Source organism: Gobius niger (genome assembly GCF_951799975.1).
Source record: "Gobius niger genome assembly, chromosome: 2".
Taxonomy (NCBI): domain Eukaryota; kingdom Metazoa; phylum Chordata; class Actinopteri; order Gobiiformes; family Gobiidae; genus Gobius; species Gobius niger.
Window position 1 is genome coordinate 7,728,011 of NC_136853.1, and position 12,665 is coordinate 7,740,675.

Consider the following 12,665-nt stretch of genomic DNA (forward strand, 5'->3'; position numbering starts at 1 on the left):
ACAATTAAAAAAGTGACAAAAACACAATAAAAAAGTGACAAAAACTCAATAAAAAAGTGACAAAAACACAATAAGAAATTTACAAAAACTCAATAAAAAAGTGACAAAAACTCAATAAAAAAGTGACAAAAACTCAATAAAAAATTGACAAAAACTCAATAAAAGTGACAAAAACACAATAAAAAAGTGACAAAAACTCAATAAAAAAGTGACAAAAACACAATAAAAAATTGAAAAAACCCCAATAAAAAAACAACAAAAACACAATAAAAAATGGACAAAAACACAATAAAAGTGACAAAAACACAACAAAAAAGTGACAAAAACTATAAAAAATTGACAAAAACTCAATAAAAGTGACAAAAACACAATAAAAAAGTGACAAAAACTCAATAAAAAAGTGACAAAAACTCAATTAAAAGTGACAAAAACTCAATAAAAAATTGACAAAAACTCAATAAAAAAGTGACAAAAAGTCAATAAAAAACTACAAAAACACAATAAAAAAGTGACAAAAAGTCAATAAAAAAGTGACAAAAACTCAATTAAAAGTGACAAAAACTCAATAAAAAAGTGACAAAAACTCAATAAAAAACTACAAAAACTCAATTAAAAGTGACAAAAACTCAATAAAAAATTTACAAAAACTCAATAAAAAGTGACAAAAACACAATAAAAAAGTGACAAAAACTCAATAAAAAGTGACAAAAACACAATAAAAAAGTGACCAAAACTCAATAAAAAAATGACTAAAACTCAATAAAAAAGTGACAAAAACTCAATTAAAAGTGAAAAAAACTCAATAAAAAATTTACAAAAACTCAATTAAAGTGACAAAAACTCAATAAAAAATGACAAAAACTCAATAAAAAGTGACAAAAACACAATAAAAAAGTGACAAAAACTCAATAAAAAGTGACAAAAACTCAATAAAAAAGTGACAAAAACTCAATAAAAGTGACAAAAACTCAATAAAAAATTGACAAAAACTCAATAAAAAAGTGACAAAAACTCAATAAAAATGAGACAAAAACTCAATAAAAAAGTGACAAAAACTCAATAAAAAATTGACAAAAACTCAATAAAAAAGTGACAAAAACTCAATAAAAATGAGACAAAAACTCTATAAAAAAGTGACAAAAACACAATAAAAAAGTGACAAAAACGCAATAAAAGTGACAAAAACACAATAAAAAAGTGACAAAAACTCAATAAAAAATTGACAAAAACTCAATAAAAAAGTGACAAAAACTCAATAAAAAAAGTGACAAAAACTCAATAAAAATGAGACAAAAACTCAATAAAAATGTGACAAAAACTCAATAAAAAAGTGACAAAAATTCAATAAAAAACTACAAAAACACAATAAAAAAAATGGACAAAAACTCAATAAAAACTGACGAAAACGTGACAAAAATTTAACAAAATAGGAAAGAATAAAAGTGATGAAAAAGCAACAAAACACAAGAAAAAAACAAAAAGTTACGATCTGTTTTGTCGGTCTTAGCTTTCAAATGAGGCGTTACACTGGTCTGTACGCTCTTAGATTTGGGTAAAACTGAACTGGAGAAAATGCAGTCGGTTAAGGGACTTTTAAGAAATGAAATCGCTTTTTAAAATATATTCAATCTAAAAATATATATATATATATATATAAAGTGTCGTCTCATATGGCTGGTGATAGACATAACGAAGCATAAAAAGTTAAAAACTACGCACTGGTAAAATACGGGTCACTGAGAGGGAGGGGGTGAGGGGAAGACTGGCGCATGGGACACCGTGACGCAGCAGGGAAACCACGTGACGCGCCGGTGCCTCCGAAAACGCTCGTGTTTGAATCGGACTGTAGCAGAGTTCAGACCGCGGGGCTACAGAGGGACGGAGAGAGAGGGGGGGGGATCACAGATCTCACGGATTGGAGAGAGAGACAGGCACCCCACTTTGCGCATCTCCCCGTCTCCGCCAGCAGCTTTTTACCCCCCTTCTCTTTCTGCGCTCCATCAATGCCATTGCGGAGCCCCCACTTGTTTTCGTACGAGCTTGTTCTCCTGAATCACGACCCCGCGGTGCAGGAGGAGGAGGAGGAGGAGAAGAGGGAGCTCTCGGAGTCGGATGTCCCGTGTTGTGTTTACCTCGAAGCCAGCCCTGCACAAGACCCACGCTACCCACGCTACCCACCCGCCCGTCCAGGCGTAAAAGTCGTGCGCTAAGACGACGACACGACCACTGACCAGCGCAGGAGAGGCAGCGATTACTTCTCCCGCCTTACGTTCGCAAAGGTAAGCAGATTAAACAGCTACAGGTGAATCTATTAGTGGCCCAACGTGTGCTGCAATCTACGGAAAACGCCGAAGGTTGCGGTCACGTGGTGCAGCCTATTAATTAAACCTCTCGCCTTATGAGCGCATTTTCTCCAGTTTGGTTTCACCCAAAATTTAAAGCGTCTCGACTGGAGCTGACAGCCTATAGGCCAGAGCAACGCCTCATTTGAAAGCTAAGACCTACAAAACTGATCGTAACTTTTGTTTTGTTTGCGGCGTCGTCACATTTGTTGTTGCTTTAACATAACTTTTTTCATCACATTACTGCCACGTTTTTGTTGGCTCTCTGTAGGCTCTCTTCAATAAAGGTTCTTGAGTCGTCGTCTGTACTCTGTAGTTGAAGTGTCATACGTTTTGCCTCTCGTCCAAAAGGCTTCGTCAGCGTCACAAAAGTTAAAGCTCAGCCCGCAGAATAGATATAGACCACTGGGAGGAGTTTAGCTTGGCTCGGCCCCTCCCCTTTATTACCTTATTGCGGAAGTTCGCGCGGGCCCCTTCACTGCTATTAGTTTACATAGGACTGGAGAAGTCGAGATAAAATCAGTTACTGGACATTTTATACAAATCAATCCACTAAACATCAGATTAATGAACTAGGACTTCGTGGCTACTGGAAGAGTCAGTACTAAGGAAGTGCCGAATCGTGGCAAAAGTGGGCGGAGCAATGTCTACGTCTAAACAGTAGCGTTATAAACTGCAAAATTATAAAAGTGATTTCATCGTATTTTCAAGTATTGTTTCTTTCTTGTAAAATACAGGCGTCGGTAGTTAGCACATAGCTGATTAGCCGGCCCATTAAAGGGATGTTTCAGGATTTTTTGACATAGGGCCTCATTTCCTAGTTATCCAGAGTGTTGCTGATTTCTGGAGATATTTTTGTAATTCATTCAGTTCTTATATTTGAAGAGTTACGTGGCGCTTGGCTAGTGCAAGGCTAGCGCATTTCTATGGTATCAGCTAGCCTGCATTATAACACCAGACTAACCATATCAATGTCTGTGTCGATAGAATAATTTTAACCATTTTGCATTTAAAATGACTTATATTTGAGCAGCATCAGCTTTGTGGTTGTATAAGCTACGCAGCGGTGGAGTGATCTGTTAGAAAATAGTCCCTCAAAATGCGATTATTCATGTGATGCAAGGTCAGTTATATTCCAAAAATTATAATATATAAATATAAAATATCTCCAGAAATCAGCAACACTCTGGATAACTAGGGAATGAGGCCCTATGTCAAAAATCCTGAAATATCCCTTTAAACTCTTAATAACTGACTTTTTCGAAAAGTCAATGCTAAAAATACATGGGATTTTTTGCGTCGGACCCCGACACGTGACCGGGAGTGGGCGGGACTGTGGAGCTCTATTGGAATGAATGAGGAAAGATCATCTGAGAACTTCTAATTTACACATGAACATTTTTTTTCTTTGCTTATTTATTTATCGAATGTGGAAAGGAAGCCACAGAAGTGAACTGTTGCTTCAGATAATTCACAGAGAAGATAGTTGACGTTTTTAGCTAAACCTTCTGTGATCGTCAGTAACTTTTTCGCTGGATGCTTTATTATGCCACTACAGCTTTTAGTCTGTCCCTTTTATATTATCATGAAATTAAAACCATACAGCCTACGATGTAGCTCTGTAGTTTATGAGAGCAAATGATACACGGTTCATTCAGCAGCTAACCGACTAGCTGCTAATGCTAACGTTATTGTGCGTTTTAAAACCGAGAGAATCATTCATTAGGCCTAATGCTGAACGTGTTTGATGAGTTTGAATATTTTCCGATTAAAGACGTTGCAAAGAGCATAATTCGCGACCACAATGAGGAGCTGTTTCCTCAGAGCATACAAACCTGTTCCCCTCCAGCACGTTTGATTTGCCGGCTCGATAATTCTGACTGGCGAACATGTCCATCACTCAGACGCCGGTGGCACAAGCCGCAGGAAAAAAGAACTCAGCCTTTAGCGGTGAGGTCATTGCAGTAATTAAAACCTCAATATTGATACGATATACACCATGCAGCCCTATCGTGCACATTTTAAACGCATCCAGGAGCTTTAGGATTGACGATTGACCACAATACACACAAATATCAACTTTTGTTTTACACTAAAAGTTCCATAATGCACCTTTAAAGGAACAGGCCACCGTTTTTCCATTCTGAGATATGTTCTTAGCTGAGCTTAGATGAGTTGATGTGTACCTGTCTGGTCTTTGTGCGTGTGCTCAGTCATGCAAAAAGACCAAAGATGTTGTTAGCCTTTAGCTTCTCCTCCTCTATGGGGCCAATCGGGGGTGAAGTTAGAAGTGACTGAGCTTTTCCACATTTCCCCTATTTAAATACAGTTACGTGAGTAGTCATGATCCAGGTATAGTTAAACAAAATGAAACATGTGGATTTTCTAAGCGGATAAAAAGAGGTACTATATTGTAAGGCGTAATAACACCTTAGGGGCACTTCGACGTCCATGCAGGAAAGTGAAGATATTACTGCGCGGACGTCGAGCTTTGTGTAACTACTCACGTAATCGTGTTTAAATAGGGAAAACGTGGAAGAGCTTCTTCTAACTTCACTGACTGACTGAGCGCATGCGTAAAAACTAGACAGGTACACATCAACTCATCTAAGCTCAGGTAAGAACATATCTCAGTACGGTGGCCTGTTCCTTTAAGATACAAGTTTTGATCCAGGTCCAGGGGCAGCATTAAATGACTTGGTTGTTTCAGCTGACATTTTTGCTCATTTATTATACATTTTATTCCATACTACAAAAAATAAATGAACAAATACCCAATGTTTGCCCCATTTCTCCCTATTTTTTACACCATTTTTTTCTTATTTTTGCCCCAATTTCCCCCCCTAATTTTTTATTCCTACACTGCGTTCCAAATGATTATGCAAATTGTATTTCAGTGTCAAAAAGGAAAAAAAAGAAAGTTTTTCAATGAAACTCATAGATGGTATTGTGTCTCAGGGCTCTTTGTGATAATTAGTTGTCAGGTTGAGCCCAGTTAAGGGAAAAACTACTGAAAAAGGACGTTCCACATTATTAAGACGATCAACATTTTCATTATCACTATTCATTCATCATTATCATCATTTTCAAGCAATATGGGAAAGAAAAAGGGTCTCTCTGCTGATGAAAAGCGTGAAATAGTTCAATGCCTTGGTCTAGGTATGAAAACCATCAATATTTCATGAAAGATGAAGCGTAATCATACTGATAGGAGATTTGTGGATGATTCAGACACACTCGGGTTTGTTCAGATAAAGGCACAATGAGGACGGTTACTGCCAGACAAACACATCAGATTAAGAGAACAGATGCTACAAAGCAGGAAAAACAGGTATTTGAAGCTGCTGGTGCCTCTGGAGTCTCCCGAACATGAAGGTGTAGGACCCTCCAGAGGCTGCAGTTGTGCATAAACCTTCTATCTGGCCTCCACTAAACTGTTCATTGAAGCTGAAGCAGAAACGGCTGCAGAGGCTCAGAAATACATGAAGACTCATTTTCAAACAGTCTTGTTCACTGATGATCAGGTCAGATGGATGGAGTAGTGGATGGTTGGTGAATGGCCACCATGTCCCAACAAGGCTGTGACGTCAGTAAGGAGGGGGCGGAGTCATGTTTTGGGCCAGAATCATGGGGAGAGAGCTGGTCGGCCCCTTTAGGATCCCTGAAGTTGTGAAAATGACCTCTCTGACTGACCACTTTCTTCTATGGTACAAAAAGATCATCTTCATGCATGGCAACACACCATGTCCTGCTGTAAAGAATATGGTTGCTATGGGCATAAAAGGAGAGAAACTCATGATGTGGACCCCCTCCTCCCCTGACCTCAACCCTATTGAGAACCTTTGGAGCCTTAACAAGAAAAACATCTATGAGGGTGGGAGGCAGTTTTCATCCAAACAGCAGCTCTGTGTTCTAGATGACAAACATTTTACTACAGGTATCGGTATCTAAAACCAAGTATTGTCAAAGTACTGGTATCGGGGGAAAAATGGAACGGTACGCAGCCCTCGTAACTTTGATGGAAACGCTTGCGAATTAGCTTTTGCTCATTTATTCTGTGAAGTTTAGACAATATGTGCATTTTCTCTGATGGAACCCCAAATCATTCTGAGCGATTTTAGAGCAGAATATCTATTTCTAAGCGTATTTGAAAAGCCTGGACAGCAGATAAGTATTTTGGAGAGGGCGGTGTACAGTAGCCTCGCCCCGTGATACGAGCGAGGAGCGTTGTGGATGGGCGAGAAGGCTGCCCGTAATGATGAATCTCCTAATAGAGTGGAGCCCATAAGTGCCCAGTCAGCAGCGCTTTTAATCAGACCGCCTTCAACTAACTCTCTCTCTCTCTCTCTCTCTGTCCCACACACAGAACCGTCGAAAGGCAGACGGGGAGGGAGGGAGAGGGAAGGGAGTCCTTGTCCGATACACGTGTGATGGAGGCAAGGGCAAAGCGTCCAGCACATGGGACAAGACCGAGCAGCCGCCACTGAAGACGCACAGTTTAAGAGGTAATGACTGACCATTTAAGGATGTGTTGTGTTGCCTTTTAGTCTTTTCGGCTTGTTAAGACTTTGCTGCGTCCCTTCTTAGTCCTTGTCATGCTTCGTTGTCTTGCTTCATCATTTGGCGTAGGGCTGAGGGCTCTCGGTCCACGCAGGAAGGAAGTCCTTGGTTCGATTCCCAAGCCTTTCTGTTCGGTGCGGATGATCACACGGACATTTATGGCGAAATAGAGGACGAATGATGAGTAAAAAATGCTAGTTTAGTTTTCAAAGTTAACAAACTAAGGCCCCGTCCATACGAAGTCAATCTGAGGACCAAACGCAATCCAGGGCGTCTGTAAACGAACATTTTCCAAACCAAGTCCCGGAGTGGAAAGATCTCAAAACGCTTTTTATGTGACGCCGTTGTTACGACGTCTGCGCGACATTTACTAAAACGATGACATCACAGCTCCAGAGTGGTGTCTGTGACTCACGGATCTGTGATGGTTTGACTCCTCTTTGCTCCACTGCAGTCCACAAGCCACAGGTTTTTCTGTTTTAGGCTGAAGAATAAACTCTCCTCCTCATCTCTTCTGTAGATCCTAAAACCTTGATTCATTTTCATTTTCACTGTTTACATTCTTGTTGTATTATCTGTGTTAGCGTCACAGCGCCTCACACAGGACTGGAAAATGAATTGCGCCGTTTTCAAAGACCCGAGTCGACCCATGGACGCACACATTTACTGAGCTGCTTCGCTCTTACAAAGAAAGTTTCTGTCGTTTTGCCTTTGTGTGGATATAAACCGGCCTCAAAACAGCTTCTGGCTTAAACTTTGGGATAATGTCAAAGCAAACAAAATCCTTTTGGGTTTATAGTTTACCTACTGTATTTATTACCCCAGTTATGTTATGTCAGATATTGATTTTACTGACTGCAATCGTTTTATCGATTCATTCATAATCACAAAAACATTTAAATGATGAAAAACCGTATTACTTTCAATTAGCCACTTATCCAGTCAAAAATCAGGATGAGACGCACACTTTGGGGAGATGCCATTAGGGATATCACGATTCTACATTTTTTTTTTACATTTTTAAGGAAAAATATTGCGGTTCTACGATTTTTCACTATTGTCAAAATAAAGGAAGAAAATATTGAGAATTTCTCAAATCCTTAACAGTCCAAAGGAAATAAGACATATATACACACATTTTTATATCTATTTAAAGGTTGTTTTAAATGAAAACCTACAGAGTTCGGGAAATTCCACAGTTACCATGGAGATCCGCCATCTTTGCAGCTGTTAGCATACATTATATGCTAACAGTGTATACTAGCAATATCCTAAAGGAAGCAAATTGGTGTGAATGTTTTGAAAAGATATTCTCCAACATCCTAAACAAAGGAACCTGTGTCTGATTTCCAGGTGCTCGCACAGTTTCACTTTCGCTTTCACCGTGACATAACGAACACAGCTGCTCATGGTTCTTTTGGGACGCTTCCCTTGGCACCATTGGCAAAATTGGCACTGGTTGCTAACGTTAGCATATGTAGCATGGCGCTAATGTAGCTTCCTAGTTAGCATTGTCAGTTTTTTAAGTATTCATGGGCTGTTGAACCACTTTGCTCCTCTCCATGTCTCTGTATCTTTATTTAGTAGTAAACTCCATTCATATTTGAGCTTTTTTTTTTTTAAGTGGTGTTGAAGAAATGGGAGAAAGTTCTTTTTTGTGTGTTTTTCTTTGTTTTCCCCGTCCGGCTGCTTCGAACAGGACCATATATGGGCAAATCCAAAGATGCCATCTTCTATGGCTGACACCACTTTGAGAATGAACATTTTCCACAGTCACGAGCACCATCCCAGCACAATCTGAGCAGCTGTCCCCAAACTAAGCCTAATGTTGCGCTAGTGCAGCCTCCAATCGTTGAGGAAAATGTCAAACCTCTGCTGGCAGCTAGGTAACCTAACATATATAGTAATTTCTGATGGTATATGTAAAGCCAAAACCTTTTCTAAGGCGTGGTGTAAACGTTTCTCTGCACTTTGTTTATTTTATCACACACTGGAGTTAACCTCTGTTAGCATTTCTTAAACTGATTCATTGATCCATCCATTGATTACTCCCCTGACTTTGTACACACGTGCTCTCATTTCTCCTGCATTACTGTATTTGTGTCTATTTATAGCCCAGGGCCGATGCCTTGATCAGGGAGAAACAATAAGTCACAGGTGCACTCAGTTAAACATGGACACGTTTATAACTGGGCGTCTTGTGTTGGACTAAGCTCCTCGTCTTAAAGGGTCAGAGGCTTAGCAGCCCCTGACCAAGCTGATTACCTTTGGAAACCGCAGACTCCCACAGCGCCGGCCGTTGGTTTGTTGAATGAACTGTGTACTGAGTATTCCAGAAACAATACCTTTTTCAAGAGTTTCCTAAACCTTTTTGAAGCAGTAAAATCAATTACAGTTTGTGTTGATTGATAAGGCGCTAAATCCCATTGATTTGATTTGGTGCAAACAATTTAAGATTAGTGCTCGGGATGGGCTGTCATACTGCAAGATTTTACTTGATTAAAATGTCACTGTAGAAAAACAATCTTGCTGTTTATTTTCCCTCCATGAATGGCTGCTTATATTTGGAAATTGGCATTGAAGAGAATGTGCGAATACATTTTTTTAATAAAAAACACGTTTCCATTGTCGATTGCACCTATATTTACGGATAAAAGTCGATTTAAATGGTATAAAAAGATAAATAAAAGTCATTATGGAATTCAGTGCGGAACATGTGGTGTTTCAGACTCCCATATTTTGGTCAGGGATGTTTAGTTTGTTTAGTTTAGTTTATTTCAGTCAATCTCTTCACATAGACACGATTAACTATAAAACGTGAAAACTGAAAGACTGTAAAAGGTTTTGACTGAAGTGAAACACTTCTCTAAAGCCAAACGCTATTATAGCTTAATTACAACTTAAAGCACCAAGCACACAGCAGTTTTACCATCTGCAAGAGGAAGACAAAAAAAATGTGTATCAATTGGTTACAAAGTAAATTCACACACTTTCATCAAGAGATTTGGCTCGAATCAATCAATTATATTGTAAATGACTTGACAGATGTCATTAATGTACATGATGAATAATTTTGGCCCAAGAACAGATCCCTGCGGGATTTGCGGGATGGTGTGTTTTTCGGAACAAACTTTATTAATTTGTACATATTTTTGCCTGGCTAAGTTGCTTTAAACACACGGGAAAATCCACATGGAGCTGCAGTAAGGCAGAAAGAGGACAATTAGTAGTAGGAATAAGTAACCTTCTCAATAATTATTATTAAAGAAAAACATGAATACAGCACAGGCATTGAGTACATGGGCGTAGAACAGCCCATGTACTAGATACAATAAATACAATAAAATGGCATATGTTCAATTCTAATATAACTTCTCTTAAAAGTGTAGCCTATTTTACTCAAGGAAATGTAAATGAGTTAAGTAATTACTAACCAATCTGCTGTGAAAAAGTCTTTCTATTAAGTCTATATACTTGTACTCGTATTGTTATTCGGTATCAGTGAGTCCTCGTACTTGTATCTGTTTTAGAAAAAGTGGTATCGGTGAATCCCTAATCCAAAGAGTACATGGTGGTTTTTGGATCAGTCGACATGGCTGTTGTAAATGGACTTCCAGCAGTGATTAAATATAGTCCTGCTGTAGTTTCCCTCTTTTTGACTCCATGAGTATAAAGACGCTTTTAAAGTACTGTCCAGCAAAACGCTCTGAACCAACCCAGCCCTTTCAACCACATTGAAACTCTCACAGCTGAGCACTTACATAAATGCACCCCTAATAAATCTACTGGCTGGGAAATAGACAAGGTAAAAAATACATATAACTCCACATCTCTGGAGCGGAAGTGTCTTTTATTTCACAAGATGTCATTGCTAAGTGCGCCGGAGGAACTCGCGCCGGTCCCTGCAGTAAATGTAAGATTAATGGCGCGTCAAGAGTTCGCTCTTGGCCCTGATCGCTGCCATAGCGTTATTGTAGTGTTTGCTAAACCTGCCGACACGCTGCGCTCCCGAGCTGACAGAGTCCATTCGGAAGTAATCGCTAAAAAGTGTTTCCATAGATCAACGTGCAATGCATTTCACAAAACACAAAGAGCTCAGCGGGGGGGAGGAAAGGGGGTGTCGTGCCATGTTATTGTAATGTTTGTTTGAAATGGGGGCATTGTGGATTTTAAAGGAATAGGCCATAGCTTTTACATACTGAGATATGTTCTGAGTTTAGACGAGTTCATTTGTACCTGTCTGGTCTTCACGCGTGCCCTCAGTCACGTAAACACTGCATAGACGGCGTTAGCATAGCTCTCCACTATAGCTCCAAACAAGGTCAAGATAGAAGCTACCAAGCTCTTCCACGTTTTCCCTATTTAAATATGGTTACGTGAAGTGTTACACGATCCAAGTATAGTTACACAAAATTAAACAATGTGTATTTTCTAAGTGGATAAAAAGGGGAACTATATTGTAAGGCGTAATAATACCAGGAGTAGTTCGGTGTCCGCACAGTAAAGTGAAGATATTACTGCACGGATTTCGAACTACTCCTGGTATTATTACGCCTTACAATATAGCCATATTGGTAACACTTTACATTACGGGCTGGTAAGTCTGTGGTTCTTATAGTGGTAATTACTAGTAATGAGAGTGGTACTTACAGTGGTAATTACAGGATAATTATTAGGTTATTATTGTGGTACTAAAAGTCATTAGGGTTAGGGAGACACAGAGTTACCACTATATCTCTTATTACTAAGTGATACAGTGGTAACTCTTAGTTATGAAGGTCATACGTCTATGTACTTTGGTACGTTAAATGATAGTTTATAATAGTTTCAGTGATACATCTATGGTACATATTGGTAATTCAAGAATACTACAGCAGCAATTCATAAGTTGTAAATGCGGTACTTCCACATACAGATGTAATTTCTAGGATTGTGTGACTATAAAACAACATAAACAGCATTAGGGAAAACAAGAAGTACAACCTTTATTACTAAGAGTTACCACTGTATCTAGAAATACATAACTTGTAATTCTCACTATAGCATCCTTTAAGTACCACAATAAGTGTCAAGAATTACCAGTGTAAATACCACCATAAGTACCATTGTAAGTACCACTGTAAGTACCAAGGACTTACCGGCCCGTAATGTAGTGTTACCGCCATGTTTAAATAGGGGAAACGTGGAAGAGCTTGGTAGCTTCTATCTTGACCTTGTTTGGAGCTATAGAGGAGGAGAGGCTAAATGCTAACGGCGTCTGCGCTGTGTTTACGTGATTGAAGGCACGGGTGCCTAGTGTGGTCCTCAAACCAATTTTATTGTGTGATTTTAAAAATAAAGGTGTGGGGTACAATTTAAACCTCTGCTAAGGTTGAAGGTTTTGCAGCATTGACCACCGATCTGTGGCCTTTCACCCTGTGTATGTTTCTATATACGACCCCCCCCACGACCCCCTGAACTGATGCCCACCTCTAGTTGTGGTGCAAACTTATTCTTCACTTTCCTCCTAATCACCGAATGATGAGCTCATGAGCACGTTTCACAATTCCGCTGTTACTTGTAATATAAACAACAACTTCATCCTGCGCTTGCGCCCGTCCACCCCCGGGACAGTCCCCTCGTAGCTGCCGAAGTCCGCCTCTCCCCACACCCCGTCCTCTCCAATCAATGCAGTCATCTGTGAGCCCGTCCTGGGACAAAGCCAGGGCCTCGTTGCCATGGAGAGGGATTGTTTGCATCCAGCCATGCTTTAGCTGTAGCTTT

The 12,665-nt window shown here is 39.5% G+C and overlaps 1 protein-coding gene across 1 annotated transcript in view; it reads left to right on the forward strand.

Moving 5' to 3' along the window:
• The first annotated feature begins 2,080 nt into the window (after window positions 1–2,080).
• The window catches only part of LOC306959912 (ras association domain-containing protein 8-like), a 41,144-nt gene continuing 30,559 nt past the window's right edge, over window positions 2,081–12,665 (forward strand). Inside the window, 2 exon segments of the mRNA XM_079552167.1 lie at window positions 2,081–2,279; window positions 6,709–6,847. The gene's annotated coding sequence lies outside the window, so the exon portion shown is untranslated.